The sequence below is a fragment of the Thalassophryne amazonica genome, chromosome 11 (assembly GCF_902500255.1).
Source record: "Thalassophryne amazonica chromosome 11, fThaAma1.1, whole genome shotgun sequence".
Taxonomy (NCBI): Eukaryota; Metazoa; Chordata; class Actinopteri; order Batrachoidiformes; family Batrachoididae; genus Thalassophryne; species Thalassophryne amazonica.
Window position 1 is genome coordinate 90086992 of NC_047113.1, and position 27277 is coordinate 90114268.

General features: G+C 40.4%; 2 long non-coding RNA genes across 2 annotated transcripts; one reads left to right on the plus strand and one right to left on the minus strand.

Annotated features, from left to right (window-relative positions):
- Positions 1-300: 300 nt before the first annotated feature.
- LOC117520226 lies at positions 301-26625 on the minus strand. The gene is made up of 3 exons (XR_004563576.1): positions 26078-26625; positions 18581-18675; positions 301-413 (listed from the first exon to the last, which is right to left on the minus strand). It is a non-coding gene; the product is annotated as an uncharacterized LOC117520226 (long non-coding RNA).
- LOC117520225 lies at positions 4004-19683 on the plus strand. The gene is made up of 4 exons (XR_004563575.1): positions 4004-4167; positions 7583-7587; positions 10638-10641; positions 19673-19683. It is a non-coding gene; the product is annotated as an uncharacterized LOC117520225 (long non-coding RNA).
- Positions 26626-27277: the final 652 nt, after the last annotated feature.

Here is a 27277-nt window from a genome sequence, read left to right on the forward strand (position 1 = left end):
TCAAACTACTTTCTTTTGGTTTCTTTCCTTTTCTTTGGTTTGTCACACAGTAGATGTTTTACACCAAATGCACTTCCTGACACAACTCCATATGAACATGGACAATGGGGCGTGGGGAGCTTTGAACTGGACCTTTCCTGCACTGTATCTGCTTATGTTCCACATTATTGACACATGTTGGTGAAGCGTTTGTGAGCACATCAGCTGTCAGAGTGATGTTTTTCTCAGCCAGCTCAGCAGTGCTTGTGTGACCTTTGACCTTTCTAGAGGCAGCAGTCTCTCCTGTTGGATGATGAGGACACCACGGGTCAGAGGTGACTGAAGACCAGGTGGGATGAAGAGGAGCTGTCCAAGAAACAAGGTGGAGTTTGGGGCGGATCACAGGCTGTCTGCCAGGAATTACAGCAAAGCTTCTGTGTGAGAGGAGCAAATATTGGAAGTGTTACTGTGGATGATCTGCCCCATTTTAATGTTTGTACTTGTTTTTATCCATATGTTGATGATGCAGCTGCATATTTCAGATGTTACTGATGAATTTATGTTGATTCATGGCTTTATCAGAACATCCTCAATAAAATGTGACCTTTCAGGCCGTGACTTGCGTTACAGGACTCCAGATTGACTTTGTAGAAAATTTAGAGGCTCAAACCATAAACTGTCCTGCAACATAATTATTCACATTTTCCCCCAACTTTAGCTGCATTACTGATAAATACTTGGACAAATGAGCCATTTCATCTAACCAATAAACAATGGATGTTGTGTTGCAATGCATCATGGGAGTTTGGGATTTAAAATGTTATTGTGGTTCATGTTTGTTGAAAAGTATTGTTCATGTAATTGATTTATCGTGTTTTTGTAGTTCATTTAGTTTAGTCAGCCAGTCGGAGTAAAGAGGCCCCGTGACGTCACTGGCTGGTCTCTCTGTGGCTGCTAATTCAACTTGGCAGAATCTGCTCCAAAACTGCTGCCTTTCTGTGTAAAAATAACAGGTTGCTCATATAATATGTAAAAGCTAGTGAGACATAAACACTTATAAAACTGAAAATGCAATTTTTTTTCTTGCTCCTCGAGGTCCAACCAGGACGCTCAGAGAAGGTAAGGTTCACTGATTAAAGAGTTTCCTGCCTTGTTGACATCAATGTCTGTGAAACAGACCAGCGACACACGGTGGAGAACATCAGCTACATGACCAAAATGAGGTCTGGAGATCAGGAGCAGAGCAAATCCAAGGAGGTCAGTGTCATAAATCTGTCAGTCACAGAGGAAATTCTGTTTTTGCATTGCGATGTTTGAACTAATAACCCTTTCAGACTGAAAGGGTGTCAAACCCGTGTCTGTGGTCCATCTGAAAGGACCGTTATGGATCAGGTGGCCTGTGTTTAGGACATTCCGCTTGACCTGGATCAGACCCGTGAATCTCCTGTTGAATTTGGTGTGAATGGGTTAAGTGAGCTGACTTGAAAGTCAGACCTTATTGGTTCATTGCGCCCACGTCACACTGTCAAGAACATCACATGTCAGACATGATGTTCTTTTTGGTTTTACATGTTTGGAGAGCGACATTGAGCTTTTAAAGTCTGCCAGCCCACGCTGTCTGTATGTAAACATGAACCTCTTATTGAACATAGAGTGAACTGTGTTCTAATTACTGAGTCATCTCATAGTAGAAACTGTGCAGCAGCACAAACTGATCCAGGGTGGCAGAGATTTTGGAAGTGATCCACAGAACTCAAAACATTTTACTGGGCACATCTTCTGCATATGGTATATCAAAATTTCCAAACACAATCTTATGTTCAACCTTTTTGGTACACAAACAAGTGGTTGTTGCACTCTGATGTGGTGATTATTATTGTGCAGCGCTGTTGAAATATTTTCGAGCAGCGGTCACCAGCCCTGTTCCTGGAGATCACCTGTCCAACATGTTTTTCAACTCTACCAGCTCTACCTACTGCTAATTAATTAAGTCAGGTGAGCTCAGCCAATCAAGAGCCAGAAAACACCAGACATAACTAATGTGGTTGCAGCAGGTACATATGTAAAACCTCCAGGGACGGTGATCTCCAGGATCAGGGTCGGTGACCCCTTCTTTAGAGCAAGGGCAGCACCCCGCAGACAATATTTCATCAAGCACTTCTCCACTTGTGGGAACATTATACCGTCACCAGGACACAGACACAGATAAAAGCTGCTGAAATCTATCATTTATCCAGAAATGCTGTTTGTACCCACAGGAGAGACTGAGCCAGTGTCCAACATTCTGATCTCCGTGTTAATAAATATTCAGTGTGTGATCTGTAAATGGGTGATTCTTTAACTACGGGCACTATTGGCCTTGTAAATGTAATTTCCACCACACCATTGCCTTACAATATAAAGCGCCTTGGGGCAACTGTTTGTTGTGATTTGGCGCTATATACATGTGCTCTGATGTCACTGTTTATCTCCATAGAAACTACCCAAACAATCTTTCATACAAACTGTTTAAAGGGACATTACAGTGTTGTGGTGGAAATTACGGCAATAGTGTGGGACAACTACATTTTGTTTAAAAAAAATCACAACAGTTGTATGACATTGAATACCCCAATTATGTTTTGATTATTTTACTGATATTTTATTCAGAGATATTTTAAAACATTAGAAAAAAATGTTTCTTTACCATTCATTTTTATCATTGAAGATCAAAAGTCTGGGTGTGGGACAAGCACAAAACGGCAATATTTGCATATAATGATGCTGAAAAAAAGGTAAAAAAAAGTCATCATAGACTACTAGAACAAATTTCTTAACACACTTTCATTGTAAAGATAACTATAAAAGTGTGAAATTTCCCCTTTTTTCTGTTTTTCATACAATATGATCAAAGGACATAATAAGTGCCCGTAGTCTAAGAATCACCCAAATGTGTGCCAGACCTGTTGCCATGTGAAAGTGGTCTACATTTGGTCAGGGCACGTAGAGTAAATTCATGTTTTGTTTCATTGTTTGTTGTTCCAGATTCTGCAGCTGCCTCATGTCTGATTGTTTTTATAGTGAACTCTGTGTGTGTTTGTTGTGTTTCAGCCTGCAGGGGGAATCGATTCAAGGCTGGAAGCACAGTTTAAGAATACGGCTCAACAAAGGCCAAATTTAAAGACACCCAGGTGCTGCCCTCATCTCTCATATACACAAGCACACACATACTTCTCATCTCATGTTACTGACCTTTTTTTAAATTTCTGATCTTTTAGATCTAAAATGTGCTACAATCAGATCAACATAGAAAAACAATGAAAAAGCCGTAACTACTTGAATGACTTGAAGGACCTATGAGGAGAACCTGGATGAAATAGTGAGGTGTCACTAAGGCGGCCACAGTCACAGCCTGACTGACAGCGACTCGGCCCATCAGCCCTCAAACCTATTTTCTGGAAGGAATGATTCTTATTCAGTGGCTTCCTGTTCAGTTCCCCATTTATGCAGTTCTTAAACATCAGGGGCCTCATGTACAAAGCGTGCGTATGTACAGAAATGCCCGTGTACGCCCGTCTCCATGCCAACGTTCAGATGTATCAAAAGAGATCATGGAAATGTGTGGCGCGTCACACAAAAATCCTGGCTGGCGTGCGCACGTTCCTACAGTTATTGGTCCACTGCGGTCACGTAGAGGTGATGCTGGGAACTGTTAATAATGTGAAAACAAGACGTCATCAGAGTGATGTGCACATAGAGACACACTTATTAACAATTAACACACCCACGTGTCTGCAATAATATGGATGGATATAAAAGCATGCGCAAAGTGATGCGTAAAAATGGCATTAACAATGGTTGTGTTAGCATTGTTAGAGGACCTTGCAAATGACGATAACTGGCTCATAAGCCGATTTCATTTACCAACACCAGTGTTACTGGAGTTGCGTGCAGAATGCGGCCGGCCAAGAGCGCAATACGGCGAGGAGCCAGGGGTTGTCTGACCCCACACAGGTGTCGACCACGCTGGGCGTCCTGGCAACAGGGGTATTCAGGAGTGAGCCAGTCAACTCTGAGCCGAGCCATGTCAGCTGTGTGGAAAGCAATCATCCCAATGTCATCCAGGTACATCACATTCCAACATTAAAGTGCAATTTGCAGCGAGAGCTGGTTTCCCTGATGTAATCGGAACTATTGACTGCACACATAGTACACAGTAAAATCACCAGTGTAAAACTACAACCCCAATTTTAATGAAGTTGGGACATTGTGTAAAATATAAATAAAAACGGAATACAATTTGCAAATCCTCTTCAACCTATCTTCAATTGAATACACCACAAAGACAAGATATTAAATGTTCAAACTGATAAACTTTATTGTTTTTGTGCAAATATTTGCTCATTTTGAAATGGATGCCTGCAACATGTTTCAAAAAAGCTGGGACAGTGGTATGTTTGCCACTGTGTTACATCACCTTTCCTTCTAACAACACTCAATAAGTGTTTGGGAACTGAGGACATTAACTGTTCATTTATTCATTTCATTTATATAGCACCAAATCACAACAAGGTTGCCTCAAGGTGCTTCACACAAGTAAGATCTAACCTTACCAACCCCCAGAGCAGCAGTGATAAGGGGAAAACTCCCTCTGAGGAAGAAACCTCAAGCAGACCAGACTCAAAGGGGTGACCCTCTGCTTGGGCCATGCTACAGACACAAATTACAAATCAATTCACAAAACGAACATACAGGAAATGTTGCCGGTGCGCAGGACGGTTTCTGGAACAGATACCACACTCACCTCTGGATGGAGCCGCACCTCAAACAGAGAGAAAAGAAAAAAGCAGAATCAAGCATCAGAAAGACAAATTCAGTGTAATTTGTCAGCATTAAGCAACAAGAAAAACAGCAGAAAAACTAAGGTGATCTCCGGCCACTAGCCCTAAGCTTCACTAAAAGACCCAGAATTTAGATAAAGTTGAGGCCGCGGCCCACTCTGTTTCCAAATAAAATTAATTAAAAGAGTAAAAAGCATTGAAACATAGTATACCAGTGTGCTAGCCATACGAAAGGGAAAATAAGTGTGTCTTAAGTCTGGACTTGAAAATCTCCACAGAATCTGACTGTTTTATTGAAGCAGGGAGATCATTCCACAGAACAGGGGCACGATAAGAGAAAGTTCTGTGACCCGCAGACTTTTTATTGACTCTAGGGACACAAAGTAGTCCTGCACCTTGAGAACGCAAAGCCCGGGCCGGTATGTAAGGTTTAATTAGGTCAGCTAAGTAGGGAGGTGCCATTCCATGAACAATTTTATAGACTAGTAGCAGGACCTTAAAATCTGATCTCACTGGGACAGGAAGCCAGTGAAGAGATGCCAAAATGGGTGTAATAGGGTCGAACTTTCTGCTTTGTGTCAAAAGTCTGGCTGCAGCATTTTGAACCAATTGGAGACCCCTAATGCTGGACTGCAGTAAACCAGAAAATAGAACATTGCAGTAGTCCAATCTAGAAGAGACAAACACATGAATCAGGGTGTCAGCATCAACCATAGACAGGATGGGACGAATCTTCGTTATATTTCGCAGGTGGAAAAATGCAGTCCTAGTAATATCTCTAATGTGGAGGTCAGCTTCTCACTGATGCAAGGCAATCTTAGGATTTTATGTGGATGAGTTATAGATAGTCCAAACTATACCTTTTTGGAATCTTTGTGATCAGACACATAATGTGGTATAGCATTCAATATGATTGGAGCATTTTTAAATTTTGACCCCGTGTAATTCTTCATTGACTCCTACCTGGCCGCCATATTGGATTTTCAAGTGGCCCGCACTTTTTTCTCAAACACTGATGTATGAAGAACATTCCTGCCAAATCTGATGCTTGTGTCACCAAGTGAAGGATTGTTTCAATTATCTGCTGCACTACAAGGGGTGCTATATAAAGGGAGAAAAGCAGGGGGCCTAAGCCGGACCCCTGTGGAACCTCAAATTTCATGTCACTAAGGTTAGAGGTTGTGCTATTGTACAAAACACAGTGAGAACCGGTCAGGTATGACGTCAACCATGCAAGGGCACTCCCAGTAATCCCAAATGATTCTTCAGCCTATCTAGTAGAATATGATGATCCACAGTATCAAACGCAGCACTGAGATCCAACAGCACCAGAACTGTAATGGTGCACCCACCTCAGTAGTAGGGTGTAGTGGCTGGGTTAAGGCATGCTGGGATATGCTCAACCAAATGTCTTCTATTTTCTTCATGACGTAATCCAGGAAATCCTGTGCTGTAAAAGGAGAGCGTCTTACAGGTGGTTGTCCATGTATAAGTGTTGCCACCGTGTCGAAGGAACTGTGAGTTATGCTTGTTTTTGTTAATCAAATCTGAGTAATAGGCCCACTTTGTAGCCAGTAGTGCATGCTTATAGTCTAAGATAGCATCACGCCACGCGAGATGGAATACTTCTAATTTTAAACAACGCAATTTCCATTCTAGACCTCTTGTTATGTGTCGACGCGGGTTGAGGAGCGGACCTGCGTCAGACAGAACCCAGCGCTAAAAATAACCAGAAAGCGGTTCCAACAACAGAAACAATTTATTTTTCACCTGTGCATAATAATGTGTACAAAACTGAAAGAACGTCCTTCTGGTGGAGTGACTGTTGGCGCGCTCTTAAGCGCCCAAAAGGATAGAAGCCCGGCGTTCCTGGACCCACTACCACCAGACAAACACCCCCCAGGTGGACACGACAAACTGACTCTCTGTGAAGCAAGAAGAGGTGAGGTAAGTCAGCAGTTACAACAATATCTTTCAAAAGACACGCTATCAGCAACACATTCAGGTCTGTATCTTTTTTACTTTATGCAAATGAGCAGCTTCTCACAACAGGTGGAGGATCACTTATCCGCACGCCACAGCAGTGAGAAGCAAGCTGCACAATTCTCATCACAATTCAAGTATACTGTGTAACAAAACACCAAGTTACTATCAACAATTAATCAAACACTTAATTACCTTTAACGTGTGCTGACAGCATGTGTCCTCACCCTTTCTTGCTTCACGGGCTCGATGTGTCAAACCCAGGCGCGGTCCTCAACGTCTCACAAACGAACATCACAAGGTCGAGTTCCCGGCAGTTCTGCTTGAATCACACATGACTTAAATGCAGAACGCCATCCAATTATCTGCTTCAGCTGAAAGTCTTCAAGGTTGCATGTGAGCACCAGTCACAGGTGCTACACATGATGTTGATGAGGGTGAGGACTCTTCAGCCAGCACCTTCTCCACAGACAAATCAGTTTCCATGCCACCTGAAGAGCAAAGAAAAGAAAAGAACACCAAAATATCCAGCCACACCCCCCAACACACAACACCTCTAGCCTTATGCTTGAGGTCACGCAAGTAGTCAGTGAACCAAGGTGACTGTGTTTTTGGGGGGGGGCGTGGTTTTAACAAAGGTGGCACAATCGTGTCAAGTGTAGTTTTGAGCACTGAGTTTAAACTATCCACAAGACTGTCTAGTGATTGGGCATTTTCCAGATGTGGAGCTAAGATATCAGGCAGTCTAGCTTCAAGTTCAGTCATAATTGAGGAGTTGATGCAACGCCATAGTGATAAAGTTGTTGTTCCACTAAACATGGCAGCAAAACTGTAAACCTAATAAGAGATCAGAGACCTAATCAGAGACCACTGAAGCAAGAGGCATGATGTCAATATTCGTGACAGCAATACCACGTGTGAGAACCAAATCCAGGGTATTTCCACTCATGTGCGTCGAGTCCCAAATGCATTGCTGAAATCCTAATGCATCCACAATTTCCATCAATGATTTGCAGAGGGGATCAGAAGGCTTATTTATATGAATGTTAGCGGGTTGTAGACACGAAGTCACCAATAATCAGAATGTTACCTGCACTCATTGACAAGTTAGAGTTGAACGCACCAAATTCATCTAAGAATTCAGAGTATGGGCCAGGGGGCTATATACAGTGACAAAGTAATACGGCTGATTTTTATTCTTCTGACATTGCCAATACGTAGCATCGTGGGCAGAGCAGAGAATCAGATGCTCAAATGAGTTATATTTGTGACCCCCAACAGCTAATAAGCTAAACCAAAATTTATAAATAAGAGCAACACCCCATGCCTTGCTTCGCATCATGAGGGACGTGGCTAAATATGTACGCCGGTGGGCAGGCCTCATTTAAGGGGAGGACAGCTGTAGGTTTAAGCCAGGTTTCACATAACCCAATCATATCTAAGTGATGATCCATAATTAGATCATTAATCAACAATGATTTTGAGGATAGTGATCTCATGTTAATGAGACCCAGACTAAGGACCTCTGTGGGACTGATGGTTGGACTGTTTTGGTTTAGGGGTGGTTCCAGAGTAGCATATATAAGATGCCTGGAAGTAGGTTTAGGTTGGAGACATTCCACGCGAGTTATAGGTAGCAGACATGAAATCTTTGATATTGCTGGAACAGCAACGGCTATCCTCAATTTCAACATCATCCAATGTAGCAATGGGTATTAGGTATGCAAAGCATATCCCTCTATGATTTTTCTGGACATGTCTAGGAAGCAGGCCACAGTCTCAACTTGTTGAATTTCCCTCCCTGGCAGATAATCTGCACGATCACCATAGCAAATTTTCTGCACTAATTTCCCTACTAAGCGAATGGATTTCCCACCCACGTTTGTCATAAACCTTGCAAGGTCTCTAATCACCTGCTCCATGGCCTGCAGCCCCAATTGTTGAAGCATTGTAGGTGGAATTGTTTCCCATTCTTGCTTGATCTACAACTTCACTTGTTCAACAGTCCGGGGTCTCCGTTGTCGTATTTTGCGCTTCATAATGCGCCACACATTTTCAAGGGGCGACAGGTCTGGACTGCAGGCAGGCCAGTCTAGTACTCGCACGCTTCTACTATGAAGCCACGCTGTTGTAACGTGCAGAATGTGGCTTGGCATTGTCTTGCTGTAATAAGCAGGGACGTCCCTGAAAAAGACGTTGCTTGGATGGCAGCATGTGTTGCTCCAAAACCTGGATGTACCTTTCAGCATTGATGGTGCCATCACAGATGTGTCAATTGCCCATGGGCAACTTACACTTTGCCCTGGGAACAGTCTGGATGGTCTTTTTCCTGTCCAGAGGACACGATGTCCATGATTTGCAAAAACAATTTGAAATGTGGACTCATCAGACCACAGCACACTTTTCCACTTTGTGTCTGTCCATTTCAAATAAGCTCAGACCCAGAGAAGGCGGTGGCATTTTTGGATGTTGTTGATGTATGGCTTTCGCTTTGCATGGCAGAGTTTTAACTTGCACTTGTAGATGTAGCGGCAAACTGTGTTAACTGACAATGGTTTTCGGAAGTATTCCTGAGCCCACGTGGTAAGATCCTTTACACAATGATGTCAGTTTTTAATGCAGTGCCGCCTGAGGGATCGAAGGTCACGAGCACTCAATGTTGGTTTTCGGCCTTGCCGCTTACGTGTAGAAAGTGCTCCAGATTCTCTGAATCTTCTGATTATATTATGGACTGTAGATGATGGAATCCCTAAATTCCTTGCAATTGAATGTTGTTCACAAAGTGGTGATTCTCACTCCATCTTTGCTTGTGAATGGCTGAGCCTTTTGGGGATGCTCCTTTTATACCTAATCATGACACTCACAATTAGTGTCCTCAGTTCCCAAACACTTATTGAGTGTTGTCTGAAGGAAAGGTGATGCAACACAGTGGTAAACATACCACTGTTCCAGGTTTTTTCAAACGTGTTGCAGGCATCCATTTCAAAATGAGCAAATATTTGCACAAAAAGAATAAAGTTTATCACTATGAACATTAAATATCTTGTCTTTGTGGTGTATTCAATTGAATATAGGTTGAAGAGGATTTGCAAATCATTGTATTCTGTTTTTATTTACATTTTACACAACATCCCAACTTCACTGGGTTGTAACTGTTGATTTTGACTATTTTTTGAAAGGTACTAAAATGAAAAGGTTAATTATATAAAATATGTTGTTATTATCCTATTACGTATTATAATTTATAAATGTATAAATGTATTATATAAATGTATAAATTATAAATGTATTATAATTAAGTATTATTATTATTGCTTATCCTTGCACACGCTGCTTGATGCACATTTTCCTCTACTCGCACCCATCTTGTGTGTTTTTCTTAAGAGCTGACATAACGTGAATTTCTCCACTGTGAGATCAATAAAGTCTTATCTTATCAAACTTGAAATTTACTATGCACGGTTCAAATGTCAAGGCTGCATACGATGTAATCTGTACTATATTTACTACATTTAAAAATCATGATTCTGCGTTTTACCTGAAAATGTATACAAGTTATATTAAACCCATATTAGAATATGCAAGTCAAGTCTGGTCACCTTACTTAAAGAAAAATATTGACAGAATAGAAAGCAGTGGCGGAGCCAGAATGTGGCTAATGGGTAGGACTAGAAAAATCAGTATGGGCCTTATTAATTTTAAAGCTGATACAAGATGTGTGTGTAAACATTTTATGATGTAATAAAATCTGTTGCGCCACTGTTAATTAGCCTATGGTACGAAGAATATCTGTACTTGTGAGAGGAAAACAGTAAAGACCTATATTCCACAACTGTTTTGCTGCTATTCCACGAGATAAGTGTTTTTTTTATCTGTTTACTTAGCTAAAGGCACAAAACTTCACACTTCTGTACATGGGAGACAGAGAGCTGCTCTGCTCCAGTTCAGCACCTTGGACAGTTCAGTGCACACAATCCTGATCAGTGCTGGCTGGTGAAAAAAAATCTTGGTGGGGCTGGTGTGCCAATAGATTTCCCTGTCTAATCCAGTACAGGCATTCAAATGAACAGTCGGAAAATTACTACAATTACACAATAATCATTTCATGTCCTTATCAAAATCAGCAGTCTCACAGACAAAGTTAACAATTTACAGCTATATTAGGCCTCATTTATACTTTGGAAAGGAACAGTATCAAATACAATACAACACTCAAGTTCTTGAGCAAGAAACATTTCACCATTTGACACCAATTACACACAAAGTACACCAAACTGTACTACACTGCTGTTATCTTCAGCCAAACAGATCCCAGGTTTCACAGTGACACCCCCTTAACAGAATATAAAATATCACCAAATTTAGACTCTTTCAAAATATGGAAAAATTCCTCATTTGACAAAAGAACATTATGTACAAGCTACAATGTTCACACCACCTTCCACGAGAGAAGTGGTGTGTGTGTGTGTGTGAGAGAGAGAGAGAAAATTAAGGTAAAATTAAAGTAATAATTTGCATGAGCTAGAAAAACTTAAATTAAATAATTTGGCTATCTGATAACAGCAAAACATTTAAATTAAATTGGTTAAAATTCATTAACAGTGAAGAGGACAAAGCAAATTAAGTTTACAAAACCACTTAATTAAATGCTTTGCTGAACTTGAGTTCATCTGAATATGAATGAATCAATGAATTTATTTATTAATATAAGTGTCTTGTGTGGCTATCTGATAACAGCAAAACATTTAAATTAAATTGGTTAAAATTCATTAACAGTGAAGAGGACAAAGCAAATTAAGTTTACAAAACCACTTAATTAAATGCTTTGCTGAACTTGAGTTCATCTGAATATGAATGAATCAATGAATTTATTTATTAATATAAGTGTCTTGTGTGAACTCAGTAGTGGCTGAGTTAGAATTTCTTTTAAAAAAATGCAAATTGCTATTTTAGTAAAAAAAAACAAAAAAAAAACTAAACAAATCATTTGTTTTAGACTTTGTAATACTCCAAAGACTATTTCACTCCTGTGGGCTGATCCTCATTACGTGTAAACTGAAATCAAGTTGAAACTACTCCAATAATTTATGACCAAAATGTCACCATGGCTGCAGCTTTGAACATTGTTACAAACAGCCCCGATCTCCCCTAAATGTTATAAGTAGTCTGCTGTACCAATAAAGATCACAGCTTTGACCCCCTAAAAACAAACAAACATAACTCATTCGTTTTATCTTAAATTTTCATCCTCATTTCCACACCAGGAGCAGCATTCAGACAGCTCGACATCAGCTCACCTGGGCTGAAGTGTGGAACTCACACAACCACAATCATAACACGCCACAGCAGGCCAGAATACATGAAATAAAGTCACTGTCTTAAACCAGCAGGCTTTACACAAGGCGGAGTCTTCTGGGCTTTGAGTTAAACGCTTTAATGATGTCATCATAATCCGAAATGTCAATCATTTCTTTTTCAAATGACAAAAAAGTGTCATGTTTTTGAGGCGTCCAGTCGGCATTGATGATCTCAGGCGCGTCTGGATCCTGTTTGTTGCGGAGAAAAGTCTCTCGATGCTGCAGGAGGTTAAAGGGAGCGTTATGATGGCCCTCAACAGACTCTTCATATTGGGAAAAATGTCCGGAGGGCAGCTGTCCAGTATTTCCATCAGAGTTGGGAAGTTGTCCCGATCAGTTTTCCTTCTGATGTGCTCAGTGAACACAGTATGTTCGGCATCACCTATTTCAATCCCTCACAAGTCACACGGAGTCTTTAAAATGTCTTTGTCACCAAAACTGTGTCTCCATCTGTGTCCTCTATATAATCGGTTAACTCTGATCTCTGCCTGTCCAGAACACAGTTCCACAGAGCTTTTATATCATTGTTACTTTTGATAGCTGATGTTTTCCCCAATGTTGTGGTGACAACAGAAGTGTGAAACTTTGAAGGCAGTGAGAGGCAGCCACATCCCAGTTCGCCATCTCTTTTCCATTAATTCTTCGGTCTGACTGGATTTTTTCAAAGTCGCCATCTGAATCATCCCAGAAAGTCACATATGCAGCTTTCAGCATTTCTATAAGGGATTTGCAGTCTGTTACACAGCGTGTTGAGCTCTGCAGCCCCTTTGTGGCAAAATCACTGTTGTTAGAGTGTTTGCAAAATACAAGGAGCATGAAAACAAACTTTATAGTTTGCATTTGTTGCAACAGTTGTTCTGCTTCTATTTTAGTTTGTCCACTCATTTCTGCACATTCAGCTTGAGCCTCCAGTAACACATCCAACAATTTCAGGATCTTGTGCACTGACCCAGATTTTGAGGTCCATCTGGTGTCACTCGGTCGCTCCAGTTCCATGCTCTGACGGTCGGGGTGCATTTCCTTTTGGATCTCAATAAACCAAGCATGTCGCTGAGCCCCCGTGAAGAAACTTTGTATTTGATTCACAACGTCGAAAAAGGTGCTGACACGCCCAGATTATTTGGCTGCGGACATAAATGGCTTTCGGGAAATGTTCTCTCAGGACAACCTGAACTCCTCCCCTGTGTCCCGACATAAAAGATGCTCCATCAAAACAGAACCCGACACGGAGAGTAGGATCAAGTTCAAGTGGATGAAGGACCTCCAGGATCTTCTGTGATAGTCCCTGGGCAGACAAATCCACGGCCTCGACAAAGCCCACTGCCCACTCTTTGATCACTCCTCCATGAATGAATCCGACACAAACAGCAATTAACTCTCGTTTCTCCAGCTCGTTATACTCATCTACAAGTAAAGCAAAATACTGTCCATGCAGTTCAGCCTGAAGCAGGATTGATGCTGCAGCCTCAAGAAGCTCATCAATGTGGCATTTGGTGGCAGCTCCTTCAGTTGGTTTTCAATTTCTGATGCATATTTTGACACAAACTTAAAAAGCTCAAAAAAAAAAAAAAAAAAAAAAAAAGACCCTTGTTGAGCACGTCCTCAGTTTCTCTGTGGAACCTGAGTGGGATTTCAAGCTTGGCACACAATATAGCAATGTCCAGGACAACCTGAACATGTTCCCGGTTTCTCTCCTCAAATGCCGGCGCATCACCGTGCAGCTGGTTCTGGGGAGCATAAGCATGTCTAAAAACCTTCAGCCCCCAGACCCCCCAACTAAAGCCCTCTTAAAGTTTTTGCACGGGGTAGAGAAGCTCTGAGAAGATGGAATAAAGGTGCATCATCGACCCCTGTTGACAGGGAGTGTGAAATGACAGTGGTGGATACTGACAGAAAGAAATTTCCACAGACTCACAGAAATCTGAGTCAAACTTTATCCACTAAAACCCAGTTGTTCAAAAGGACTGGTTTTCATGCTGAAATATAAAAGTAGTAATAATAATATGGTTAAATGAAGGCTAATGGTACAAATTTGTGAAAGTGATTTTATGTTGCTTTAGATAAAAAAGCCAGCTATTATTAAAGGCCTCAGCTTTCTTTTATCTCACTCACCTTGTACAAATGGATGTAGAAAACAGCAGAATTTATGACATCAGATCAGCACTAAAACCACACTCACATAAAAAATGTGTTAGGGCGTATTACATTGTTTTATATGCGTAGATATTAACTGTGCACATGAGGAAACTGCTCCTCAAGTGGGGGGGAAAAGGTGCTGCGAGGTGATTTCTACTCTCTCGCTCAAAAATGATGGCGCTATGGAGGTTGGATTTTGGCACGATGGGGGAGGGAACCAGGTCGGCACTGGCTCTGCTGTGATTGGTTCATTTCTGGAGAGCGAGGTTTGATTGACAGCCCTCCTCTGACACAGACGTCAGTCTGAGACAATGGCGTTAAGCGATTATTGCCTCGTTTCTGCTTAAAACTTCACTCCAGTCATCATCTGTCTCAGCGACAGATCTCTGAAGCTTCTGTACACACAATCATTTTCACATAAATTCAGCATTATTTCATTTGATGTCCTAAAAATCACCTCTTGACACCGGCGCGTCTGAGTCTGACTCTACATTCTCTCCAAAGATGACCAATCACAGCAGAGCCAGTGCCGAAATGGCTCCCTTCCCCATAGTGCCAAAATCCAACCCCCCACAGTGCCATAATTTGCAAGCGAGAGAGTAGAAATCCCCACGCAGCACCTTTTCCCTCAGTCGAGGAGCAGTTTCCCTGCACGCAGTTAATATCTACACTTGTAAAGTAAAATAATACGGCCGAATGCATTTTTTACACATGCACAGAGATCATTTTCACACGCGCAGTTAACATCTACACTTGTAAAGTAAAATAATACGCCCGAATGGATTTTTTACGCATGCACAGAGATCATTTTCGCACGCACAGCTAATATCTACACTTGTAAAGTAAAATAATACGGCCGAATGCATTTTTTACACATGCGCAGAGATCATTTTCACACACACAGCTAATATCTACACTTAAGTAAAACAATACGCCCAAACGCATTTTTTATGCATGCGCAGAGATCATTTTCATACGCGCAGTTAATATCTACGCTTGTGTAATAATATAATATGCCTGACTGCATTTTCTACGAGTGTGGTTTTGGTGCTGATCTGATGCCATAAGACTTTAGCAAAATTAAATCAGAACAGCGAAAAAATGAATGAATGTCCTCACTTCCTGCATGTGATATCACTCAAAATCGTGCAGATTTGTGTCTGAATCTTTATCTGCCGGAACCAGCCGGTTCAGGAGCCTTCTTTCTGCACAAGCTCATGGAGTGAGCATCACAGTCACAATCCTTCCAATCTGTGCCTTAAAGTGCACAAATACAGCTTCATCTGTATGATGTTGTTTGTTTACACATCTTTTTACAAGTTTATGTTCTTATTTCTTAGTTTTGAGTGTCATATTGGTGGTAGTTGTTAGCTTATAACAACATTCAACTTGTATAGGTGCTTGTGTAAATGTTTACGGCGACTTGTGTTTTTGTACTTTGTGTTCTTTGTTTTTGTCCTTAAATAAGGGCCACCTGTAAGAGTATAATCAGGGTCACAGAAAGAAAAATGCAGACACTGCTACTTTTTTTGAACAGTCTAATATTCCTTTTTCTTCACTTTCTGTAAAGTAGTAACAATAAATTTGATAAATTTTTCTTCATGTTTTGATTTGGAATAGAACGTCTTCCCAATGCATTTGCATGTATGGAAATAAAAAGTATTATAAGGATTTTGTGCTTTACTCATGTTTTAAAACATGCTGCTATTATTTTGAACACAACTGTATTGATGAGTGACACACTGAAGTGATTCAGGGTCATTCCATCTCAAGTCACCCAGAGGCTCCCAGGTCACCCCTCAGTTCTCTGTAGAAGTACTTTAGGCTCATGATGAACCTGTGGCACCTCGTCAGAGTCTAACCCATCCTGCCACAGTGTCGGTAGTTAAACAGAAACACTGTAGTTCAACACAAACTTTACAATAGGCAATAAATGATGCTGCACTCAGAACCCTCGAAAAGACCAGACATAAAGAAAATGATAAACAGAAAAAGTGCATTCATCAGATAAAATGCTATATAAATTAGCTCAGGGGTCACCAACGCTGTTCCTAGAGGCGAGTATTTTATTTGTAGGATATTTCTCCTGGTATGTAAATTCTCAGCCAATCACAAAGTCAGTATACACTATGTCCTTCGCGTGATTAGCATACGATTAACTTACAAATGCGCAAGCACTGAAAGGTGAACAAACGTGCCAAAACACACCGAGCAAACGCATCGAAAGGTTAACAAATGCACCGAACAGTGAGTACACAATGTCCACCACTTCAAGATGAATTTAATTGCATCAAATTTCACTGTTGAATCTATTAGCAGGAATGAGAGTCTCGGGAAGATGCAGAGAACAACAGGTTACACAGTCTCTGCTGTAACGTTTTTACAGTGTTCATAATTATCCCCCTGTGACATACATGTACTTTCTTTTTCTGGATACTACAGGGCGGGCCAGAAAAAGTACATCTTGAACAATAGGAAGTCTATTGTTTAGCCTATTTTTTTTTTCTATTTGTTTGGAAATTGAATTTTTGAATCCTGATGGTTCCGTTTATAGTTTATATTTCTTTTGTTTACTAAAAGATGAATTTGATTATATCAAATTTCACTGTTGAATGTCTTTTGAATCCTGATGATTCATGGTTCTGTTTATAGTTTATATTTCTTTTGTTTAATAAAACAAAGATATATTTGATGACATCAAATTTCCCTGTTCCCTCTTGCATGAATTATTTGGGACCATCTCAAAATAAAAGTGAAGCCAAGAAAACCGCACTGAACAGATTTCACCGATCTACTGCACTGAGAGATGGACACTAAGAAAAAAAAAATAGAAAGGAAGTGCTAAAAACAAACATGCGTGTTTGCTTCTATATTTATAATTCATTCATGAGGCAAACAAAATGTCAACAACGCATGGTCGGTGCAACTTGAATCATGCTCAGTGCCCTCAAAACAGTGGAGACGGTTGTTGATTTCAGGAAGAACCCAGTCCCGGCCAACCCCATCACCCTGTGTGACTGCCCAATTGCCATGGTAGATTCCTTCTGTGCCAGTGTTTGTTCTGCCTTTGTTCATCTTTTGGCGCAATTTTTTAATGGAGTGATACATTAATTCAAATAACTTTAATGTATCTTTAAACTATCTTTAAAAACGTATCTCTAAACTAATGTTTTACTCCATAAATGAAAACTCTTTTTTTCCAGAAAAAAAAAGTTAAGCATTAATTGTCTGCTTTTGTGAGCAAACAGGAGAAAATTTTGGGATTATTCCAACATCACGACACTCCAACAGCACGAAGCTCGGCTTTTTGAAGCACGTAATACAACTTCATTTATTATTGGTACATTTTTACCCAGAATGCAAGTGGGGGCCAGTATCTGTGTGTGCATTGGTATGTTAATCGTATGCTAATCGTGTGAATGACGTAGTTAGTACTGACTTTATGATTGGCTGAGAACTTACATAACAGGAGAAATATCCTACAAATAAAATACTCGCTTCCTGGAGAGCTCCTGCCCTGTATGTTTTCCACATCAACCTACTCAAGACACACCTGTTTTGTTTTGTTTTTTAAATGGTGTCATGCAGCTGTTGATTGGCTGAGCACACCTGATAGAGTTAACTGCCTGGGAATGGACCAGGAAGAGTTAGAAAACATGCAGGGCAGGTGCCCTCCAGGAACAGGGTTGGTGACGCCTGGATTAGCTATTTACCGTATCACAGGAGCTCTAAACTAACGTTACCCTTTAGGCTAAATGAAATAGTCAACGACACGTTTGTTGATGTGTGGTGCTATAAACAACTAACTGTACATACAGTGTGAATGTATGACATACAGCAGTAATGCTGTCTTAATAATCCTCTTCAGCCCAGGCAAAATTATAATCTTTTTTTTTTTTTTTTTTTTTTTACATATTTTACAAACTTCATGTCTTGACAGTAGCAAGGCTACCGTTTTGACTTAAATGGGAATTGGTCGGTAATTCATGCAGATACAGTTTGTCCACAGTAGGTTCTGTGATGAATGATATGTGCACAAGTTAATCATCGGTCTATCAGACGGTTTCACCATGCAGCAAAGTACAGAAGAGTTGGGAGGGAGAGGATTTTAAAAATCCATTTTAAAGATTCATTTTCAACATTAGCAACATAGTTGAGTTTATGAGTGAAAATTTGGCACAAGACAGCATTCAAGGCATTTCAGAATGGCATCAGAATGCCCGACCTTTAGAGGATTTTTAAGGCAGCATGAATTCTTAAAGCTTAAAAAAAATGTCGAAAGTCAGTGTTTCGTTGTGAACATACCACACTGAGTTGCGTAGTCAGAAGCGCTTCATTTCCGGTCCCCTCCAGAATAAGACTTCAGGTTTCAACATGAATCACCCATCAATACATTTCCCCTGTTTCCAAATAAAGGAAAATAAACGTTACCAGGATGTTGAACTGTTAAAATAAATTATTCCACCACAACATCAAATCACTGCTTATGCAGGTATTACACATTCTTTGTCATTAAACATTTCTTGTGTTTACAGAACATTTATCTTGTAACCTTGTACAGTAACTTTTAACACCTTTCTCCTTATCCTTGTTCCTTTACATCTCCTCAATCAATCTCTTTGGTTTCACAATTCGTCTTTTGGACCTTTCTGTCTGTGTTACATTTCCTGCAGTTGTTTTCCAAACGTTGGACACTGTTTGGGTGCATGTTTGCCTCCACACCTCTCACAGCCTTTAATATCCTTCTTCTGCCTTGTTTCCTTTCCTTTTGCTGAGGCTCTTTTTAGAGCCCGACCGATATAAGCCCCTTTCAAAGTACTCACTGTCGGCCAAAATTTTGCCGATAGAACACCGATAATTTCTCATAAACACAACAGTTATTTAAATAATGTTCGTCCATTAGGACAAAAACCTCAAGATACAAAAACAGCTACTTTCCGTCCGCAACGAGATGAATAAATAATGCCAGAGACCCCCATTTGCCCTGCCCCCCCTCCCACAAAGTACAGACTGATCATCCCTGTACTGTTCATCTGCATGTCTGCACAGCCCCATTCCACGACAGTGGTCCCTCGCTATAACGTGGTTCACCTTTCGCGGCCTCGCAGTTTTGCTGATTTTTTTTAGTCCAATTTTGCATGTTTTTTTATTTTTTACAGCGCATTGTGTTCTGCGTCCTCATCAAGCAGGCCGGTCACGGCACCAATCCGCATTCACCGCGAAGGGAGAGCACGCGCATTGTGTTCTGCATGTGTCTGTTTATAAGAATCTTCTCGCCCAGAAGAAAAAAGAGCGCCAACAACTACCCATAACTGTGTTCTTCACTCGGAAAAAGACACCTGCACCGAGGTGTCACTCTGGAAAAAGATGCTACAGCAGAGCGGTGCCAGGATGAAGAGGCGCGATCAGAAGGAACTGTGAAATACTGGTGAGTCACTATTAATAATTTCTTATGTGTCCAACCTTGTAGGTTGATCATTAAAATTAAATTTGTTAGTTCTAAAAGCCATCATAATTATTTAAAGGAAAATGTTTTTATTCTTTTTGTTCTTTTATTCTTATTTTTATTTCTCAAACAAATGTTTGGGCCTGAAAACAGGTTTTGATCTTTGGTTTCATTCTATAATACTGGACTTATTTTTCTACTAAGGTTTGAACTTTGAGTGTTTACACAGGAGAGAAAAGTGAGAAAAGTGTATAAAGTATGTAGTGAGGGGTTTTGCAACCTTAAAACGTTGACTACTTGGTGGATTTCGCCTATTGCGGGTTATTTTTAGAACGTAACTCCCGCGATAAACGAGGGACCACTGTATATCTATTTAACAGTAAACTTAGCTTTGCCCATTTGTCTATTTGACTCCTTTACTTCTTACAGAAGTATTTTTTCCTTTTCTTTTTATTGTTATGCACTTAATACTTTTTACATAAGTATTTTCTTTGATTGTTGTTTATGCACCAATGACACCAGATCAAATTCCTTATATGTAAGAACTTACTTGGCAATAAATTAGATTCTGATTAAGTCTGTGACACACTGTTCAATTGATTCTTTCTGCATCCTGTTTCTGAAGATGTACCATTCATAGGTCTCATTTTTCTTTGGTGTGCAGTACTGTTCAAACTTTTTGTAGAGGCTAATCTTTGTTTCCTTTTGCTGCTTTAACCTCTTCTGCAAAAAAGAAAGATGACCACTGAGCCTGTTTTTACGCGTTTAACAACATGTGTTGCATCACGGTAAAACAACCGTGTTGCTCCAGCCATTTTCGTTTTATTAACAAAGTTCAAGCACAGCACTTCTTCTCCAACAATTTACAAGACAGCCAGGCAGTAGCGCCCCCAAACGTACCAATCATGCATCAAAAATTTTCCTTTTCTTTTAAACAAAAATACAATCATGTACCTTTCAATATTTTAAATTATCCTTTTAAACAAAATACACATGAATTGTTCTAAATTATTTAAACCTTGTAATTACATTAGCTTCAAATCTTATTCCAAAAAATGGCGCTTACATTCCGGCCCCTAATTGTTACTGTGCGGGCATAACAATTACCACAAAATAAAGCGACACATTTTTTGTAAACAAAACACATTTCCATATCTCACCTCAAACAATAAACTGTACCATGAATATGACTTTGAGTGAACTCAAAAATAGCATTATTCATCCATTTCAAGCAAAAGACACAATTTATCTACTGGTCTTTCTAACACACTGGTTTTAGTTTTCACCATCACTCTTCTCACATGACCCTTTGAATCACAAATAGATCTTTCAACTTTTCCCATTAGCCATGAACCTCTAAGTGCAGTATCATCTACTATGAGAACACCACCACCGGGTTTCAGATTTCTCTTTGCATTGAACCATTTTTGTCTCTCTTGTAAAAGTTGAAGATATTCTTTGGCCCAACGTTTCCAAAAAATATCCGACAGGTATTGGACCCGGCGCCACCGTCTCTTTGAGTACAAGTCCTCCTTTTGGAACACACCAGGTGGTAATATTGGTTTTCTTTTCATGAGAAGCAAGTGATTTGGAGTCAGTGCTTCTATGTCATTTGGATCATTAGATACTCTCGTAATCGGCCTGTTATTAATAATGGACTCCACAAAATAATGTGTGGAGATGCTCATCATCAAGAGTCTGTTGTCTCAGTAACTGAATGAGGATTTTCCTGACAGAGCGAATCTGCCTTTCCAAAATCCCACCAAAGTGAGACCCGGCTGGTGGATTAAACGTCCATGTGATACCCTTTTGGCTCAGTGAATCAGCTATTTTTGACGGATTCCATTTTTTAAGAGATTCACGCATTTCCTTTTCAGCACCTACAAGATTTGTACCATTATCTGATCTCATTGCAGACACTTGACCTCGTCTGGCTACAAACCTCCTAAATGCGTTTATACAAGAATCGGTTTCAAGTGAATGAGCAACCTCTATATGAATCGCTCTCGTGGTGAGGCATGTAAACAAAACACCATAGCGCTTTACATTACTTCTGCCACATTTAACCTCAAACGGTCCAAAGTAGTCTATCCCTACATTTGTGAAAGGGGGGTTATCCGGTACAAGTCTGTCATGTGGCAAGTTTGCCATTCTCTGCTCACCAGGTTTACATGACAACATTCTGCAATGTACACATTTTGACAATATTTTCCTGAGAGCTGCATCCGCTTTAGGAATCCAATACCTTTCTCTTAGTTTGGATAACATAATGTTCCTGCCACTGTGCCCCGTTTGTTTGTGAACATGTCTGCGAATCAAAGTGGACACATGGTGGTCCTGATGTAATATTACAGGATGCTTCACACTGGATGGTTAAGCAGACTGATGTAACCTTCCACCAACTCTTAAAACACCTTTGTCCATTATAGGATCTAGCTTCACAATATGGCTTGTTCGTTTGACCCTTTCACCCTTTTGCAAAGTTTAAATCTCATCTTTATAGCTTTGGCTTTGACAAAATTTAACAATCTCAATCTCAGCATTTTCTAGCTCTGCAAGTGTTAAATAACTCTCAACCTTGTCAACCCTTTTTGACTTTGATTTTTGCCTTTTGTTTGAGACATTCTTCAAAAGAACCTGTTTTAACCTTAGCATCCAAGCAATAGCCTTTTTTAGTTTGTGCCAATCTTTGTAATGACCAATAAGCTTACTGACTGGATCTGTTTCCACAATGTCAACATTAACACTCATAACTTGTACCTCTGCATCATTATGAGTGTCCTTTGAGATTATTGGTGACACTGGCCAAAGCTTACTGCCCTTACTCAGAAGGTCCGGTCCATGAATCCAAGATTTGTTTGAAAGGAACTCACTTGCCTTCATGCCCCTAGAAGCATGATCAGCAGGGTTCAACTCCGAGTTCACATATCTCTGATCTCTGATGAGTGACACTCGATTCGCAACAAGTCTTAATCTGACGCTGTCATTTGCAATGTACCTCAGCACTGTGGTACTATCAGTCCAAAAAGTTGATTCCTTCAATGGCATTTGTAGCTCATTTCTCATTAGTTTGTCCATTTTCACAGCTACAGCAGCAGCCGCCAATTCCAACCTAGGAATAGTTGTTTGTTTTAGAGGTGATACTCTTGACTTGCCAATTACAAATGAAGTGTGGACTTCCCCCCTCTCATTTGTGAGCCGAAGGTATGCAACTACACCATACCCACATTCACTTGCATCTGCAAAATGGTGCAATTGTGCAGATGTAACATCTCCAAATCCAACTGGCTTGAAACATCTGTCAACAGTAAATCCTTGTAGTTTTGTAAGATCTGATATCCATATCTGATATGAAATCTGTGATTTCTGAGCAAGTTAAGCAGGTATGTCCTCATCCCAGGAGAATTTCTTTCCACACAGTTCCCGTAGTATGACTTTTGCTGGTAGAATAACTGGGGACAGAAATCCTAGAGGATCATAAATTGAACTCACAAATGACAGAATGCCGCGCCTTGACTGTGCTAGTGGTTTTGCATTGATTTTGAAAGAGTCTGTTTCAATGCACCAGTTTACTCCTAATACTCGTTCATCTGGAAGATTGTCATGACAAAGATCTAGCGCCTTGACTTCTGATGCTCTTTCTGTTTCAGATATGGAGGTCAAAACAACTCTGCTGTTGCTATTCCACTTAGTAAAATGAAAACCTCTGCTTGCACAAAGTTCTGTCAGTTCCTTTACCATGGTGCAGGCCTCACTGTCAGTTGCTACAGAGAGAAGACAATCATCAACATAAAAGTTATTTTGCACTGCATTCACAGCCATGGGTACACTGTCTGTGGCATCTTCTGCTGTTTTCTTCAAAGTTAGCGCAACTAGGTGAAGATGTTGCACCAAACAAATGAACAGTCATTTTGAACTCCTGCAATGGTTCATTCAGGTTTCCTTCAGGCCACCAAAGAAAACACAGCATGTCTGTGTCCTCTGGTGGTACTTTCACCTGATGATACATTGCCTCAATGTCAGACATTAAAGCAACATGGTCATGCCTGAAACGAGTCAAAACTCCAAGGAGTGTGTTAGACAGATCAGGACCCTGTAGCAGTTCCTGATTTAGTGATTTGCCCTGATATGATACCGTGCAGTCGAAAACAACACGGAGCTTCCTTTTCTGCGGGTGGTACACACCATGATGAGGTATGTACCAAACTCGTCCGTCATCACGTTGTAGTTCTTTTGGCACAGGTACTGCATATTTTTTCCTAAATGAGATCTGACATGAAAGCTTTGTACTCTGTGAGTAAGTCATCATCCTTGAGCATTTTTCTTTTGAGACTTTCTGCTCTCTGCACAACTAATGCACGGTTGTTAGGTAGCTTAACTGACTGGTCCTTAAAAGGGAGGCCAATGTAATAATGGCCATCAACCTTTTCAATAGTGTCTTTGACAAAGCTCATGAATTGTAAATCTTCACGAGACATCTCAAACCTCTCATCAGAGGATTTTTCTGGAAAGTCATGGTCGATCTGCTTCAAACACAATGTTTCTATTTCTGACATTGAAATGCGGTTTACAGAAACACCTTGATCACTTTCAAAGTCATTTCTTTTCAATGGGCCGTTTATAACCCAGCCTAAGATGGTTCGGACTGCATAGGGACCATCATCTCTGCTGTGGATGATCTCCCACGGTTCCATTGCCTTATGAGCATTAGCTCCTATCAAAAGTCCAACATCTGCATCTATCTCTGGCAGTTGTACACCATGCAAATTTGGCCACTTTTCCAAGTCTGACTGGACAGGAACACTCGCTCTGGTTACTGGAATGTCCTTGTGCGTGTACGTATCAGGTAGGTCAATGTACGCATTTTCTTTCACACCACAAACTTCTAAACCTGAGACAATGTAACAAGGCTCTACCCTTTTCTGGCCCATAGTGCGAAGTAGGATTTGAGTTTTCTTTCCTTCAGTGCCAAGTTGTCTCATGAGTTTCTCTGAGCAGAAGGTTCTCACTACCATTATCCAAAAACGCATACGTTATCAATGGTTTTGTTGCTTTTTTTTTTAGCTTAACATGAACTGGCACGATAGCCAAAACTCTACTGCTGTTACCGGCCCCGGTAGCACCACATGTACCACCTGTGATCGGAGTGGGACTAGCAACTTCAATGTGAGAGCTTTCAGTGTCGTCGTTAGGTTTGTTTTCTACTGCTACATCTTCTTGTTTCTCGTAATGCAGCATACTTGGATGTCTCTTGGAGCAATAATCACACTGGATTCGTTTCTTACAGTCTTTACTCAAATGTCCTTGTGTCAAACATGAAAAGCAGAGTCCTTTTCCCTTAAGAAACTCTACTCTTTCCTGTTGAGGTAGTTTTCTAATTTTTTGACACTCAGCGTGTGATTTTTCTCACAGTAAGTGCATGGTTTCTGAAATGCATCGACTGTCTGACGTGGTAACTTCTCTTTTGTAGCAGGTACCACACTGGTAGCAAATGCACTGCCCTTTGGTCTAATTGACTTGTTTGGTTTTAAGTTTAGCTTATTTTTGTCATCAGCATCTTTAATGTCACCAAATAAAGGATCTGAAGCTACTTTAGCTTGCCTGTTCACGAATCTCACTAGGTCTGAAAACTTGGCTCTCCTACCAGAGTTTTCCTGAATGTCAAAGGCTGACACCCTCCACGTCTCTCATCTTGTAAGGTAACTTGGAAACTATGACTCTAAGGTTAGTTGGGTTGTCTAGTTCCTCCAAGTGATTAACATCCTGCATTGCATTGTTACAACCAGTTAGAAAAAGTGAGTAACTATGAAGAGCTTTAGCGTCATCTGCTTTAATCTGAGGCCAGTTAACTGCTCTACTCAAGTAGGCTGTTGCAATTTTGATCTCGTTACCATAGTGATAGTGTAGAAGTTTCATTGCCTCCTTGTACCCATGCTCAGGGCTCATATGCTGGCAGCTTCTGACTAAGTCCTTTGGTTCACCTCTAGTGAACTGTTCAAGATAGTAAATCCTGTCACTATCACTGTCAGTTTTGTTACAGATCATGTGCACAAATGCTCTGAGAAATGGTTTGAACTCTAAAGGATCACCACTAAATATTGGTACATCTCTCTGAGGTAAGTCAGTGAGTCTTTGTTGTCTAACCAACATTTCAGTAATGTCATTTTGCTTTAGCATTACTTCACACAAGTTAACTGTATTGTCTGTTTGTACTTGGTCCGTGGATTTCTCTCTTAACTCTGAGGTCTGCTTGAAATGTGAGCATTTGACCGTTCATTAGTCACAACAGGGAAAACACTGACATTTTGGTTATCTCTCACTGTGTTAGCACGCAGGCTTGTAACACTTTTACTCACATTTTTCTCACTTATCTTGTTCATTTTGGCAGTGACTTGAGCCAATTTTGCTCTTCTTGCATTCATTTGCCTGTGCAGTCGGTCTTCCAGCCCTTTTTCCGTGTACTTTGGCGCCCTCTTCTGGACACCATCGGTACTGCAGTCATTTTCCTGTTCTCTTTCTTGCGTCTCGTTGTCCGCTATTCTGATTCAGTTTGCCTCAAAAAGTCCGATAGGATTCAACAACAGTTCAAACGAAGTAGTCTATGACACAAAGCATACTTATCTTTCTTTTTGAGTGCCATCTAGCAAAGACTACAACATTCCTGTTATCTGATATTTCTTCTCTTGGCTCATTTTGCTGTTACCAGTTCGTAGCTTTTCTTTCTTTGTGAAGTTCCGTTGCCGCACTGTGGGCTCCTCCAGGCTCGTTACCTCGTTGAGCGTGGTTGTTTTACTTAATGTAGAGGTTAATCTTTGTTTCCTTTTGCTGCTTTAACCTCTTCTGCAAAAAAGAAAGCTGACCATTGAGCCTGTTTTTACGCGTTTAACAACATGTGTTGCATCACGGTAAAACAACCGTGTTGCTCCAGCCATTTTCGTTTTATTAACAAAGTTCAAGCACAGCACTTCTTCTCCAACAATTTACATGACAGCCAGGCAGTAGCGCCCCCAAACGTACCACTCATGCATCAAAAAATTTCCTTTTCTTTTAAAGAAAAATACAATCATGTACCTTTTAATATTTTAAATTATCCTTTTAAACAAAATACAAATGAATTGTTCTAAATTATTTAAACCTTGTAATTACATTAGCTTCAAATATCTTATTCCAAAAAATGGCGCTTACACTTTTCAATAACAGCATCATACTCGTCCGTTTCATATTCTGTGACGACAAACGTGTCGTTCACATCCAGTGTCAGTCTTCCTGCTACTGTTAGCATCAATGCTAATATCTTCCTCGTATGAAATTCAAACCTTTACCTGAAAACTCTCCACTTCTCATTAACATTCCCACATAACTTCACTTCTGGTGGACGGATATTATTAGTCATTTTCTGAGCACCACATACCACATCGATTTATTTCCGGTCCCCTCCAGAATAAGACTTCTGGTTTCAACATTAATCACTCAGTGACGTAAGAGCTCAGCCGCTGGCTTCATCACTAATGTCTGACAGAATTAAAATAACAAATCAGTTGGAGCAAACAGTTGAA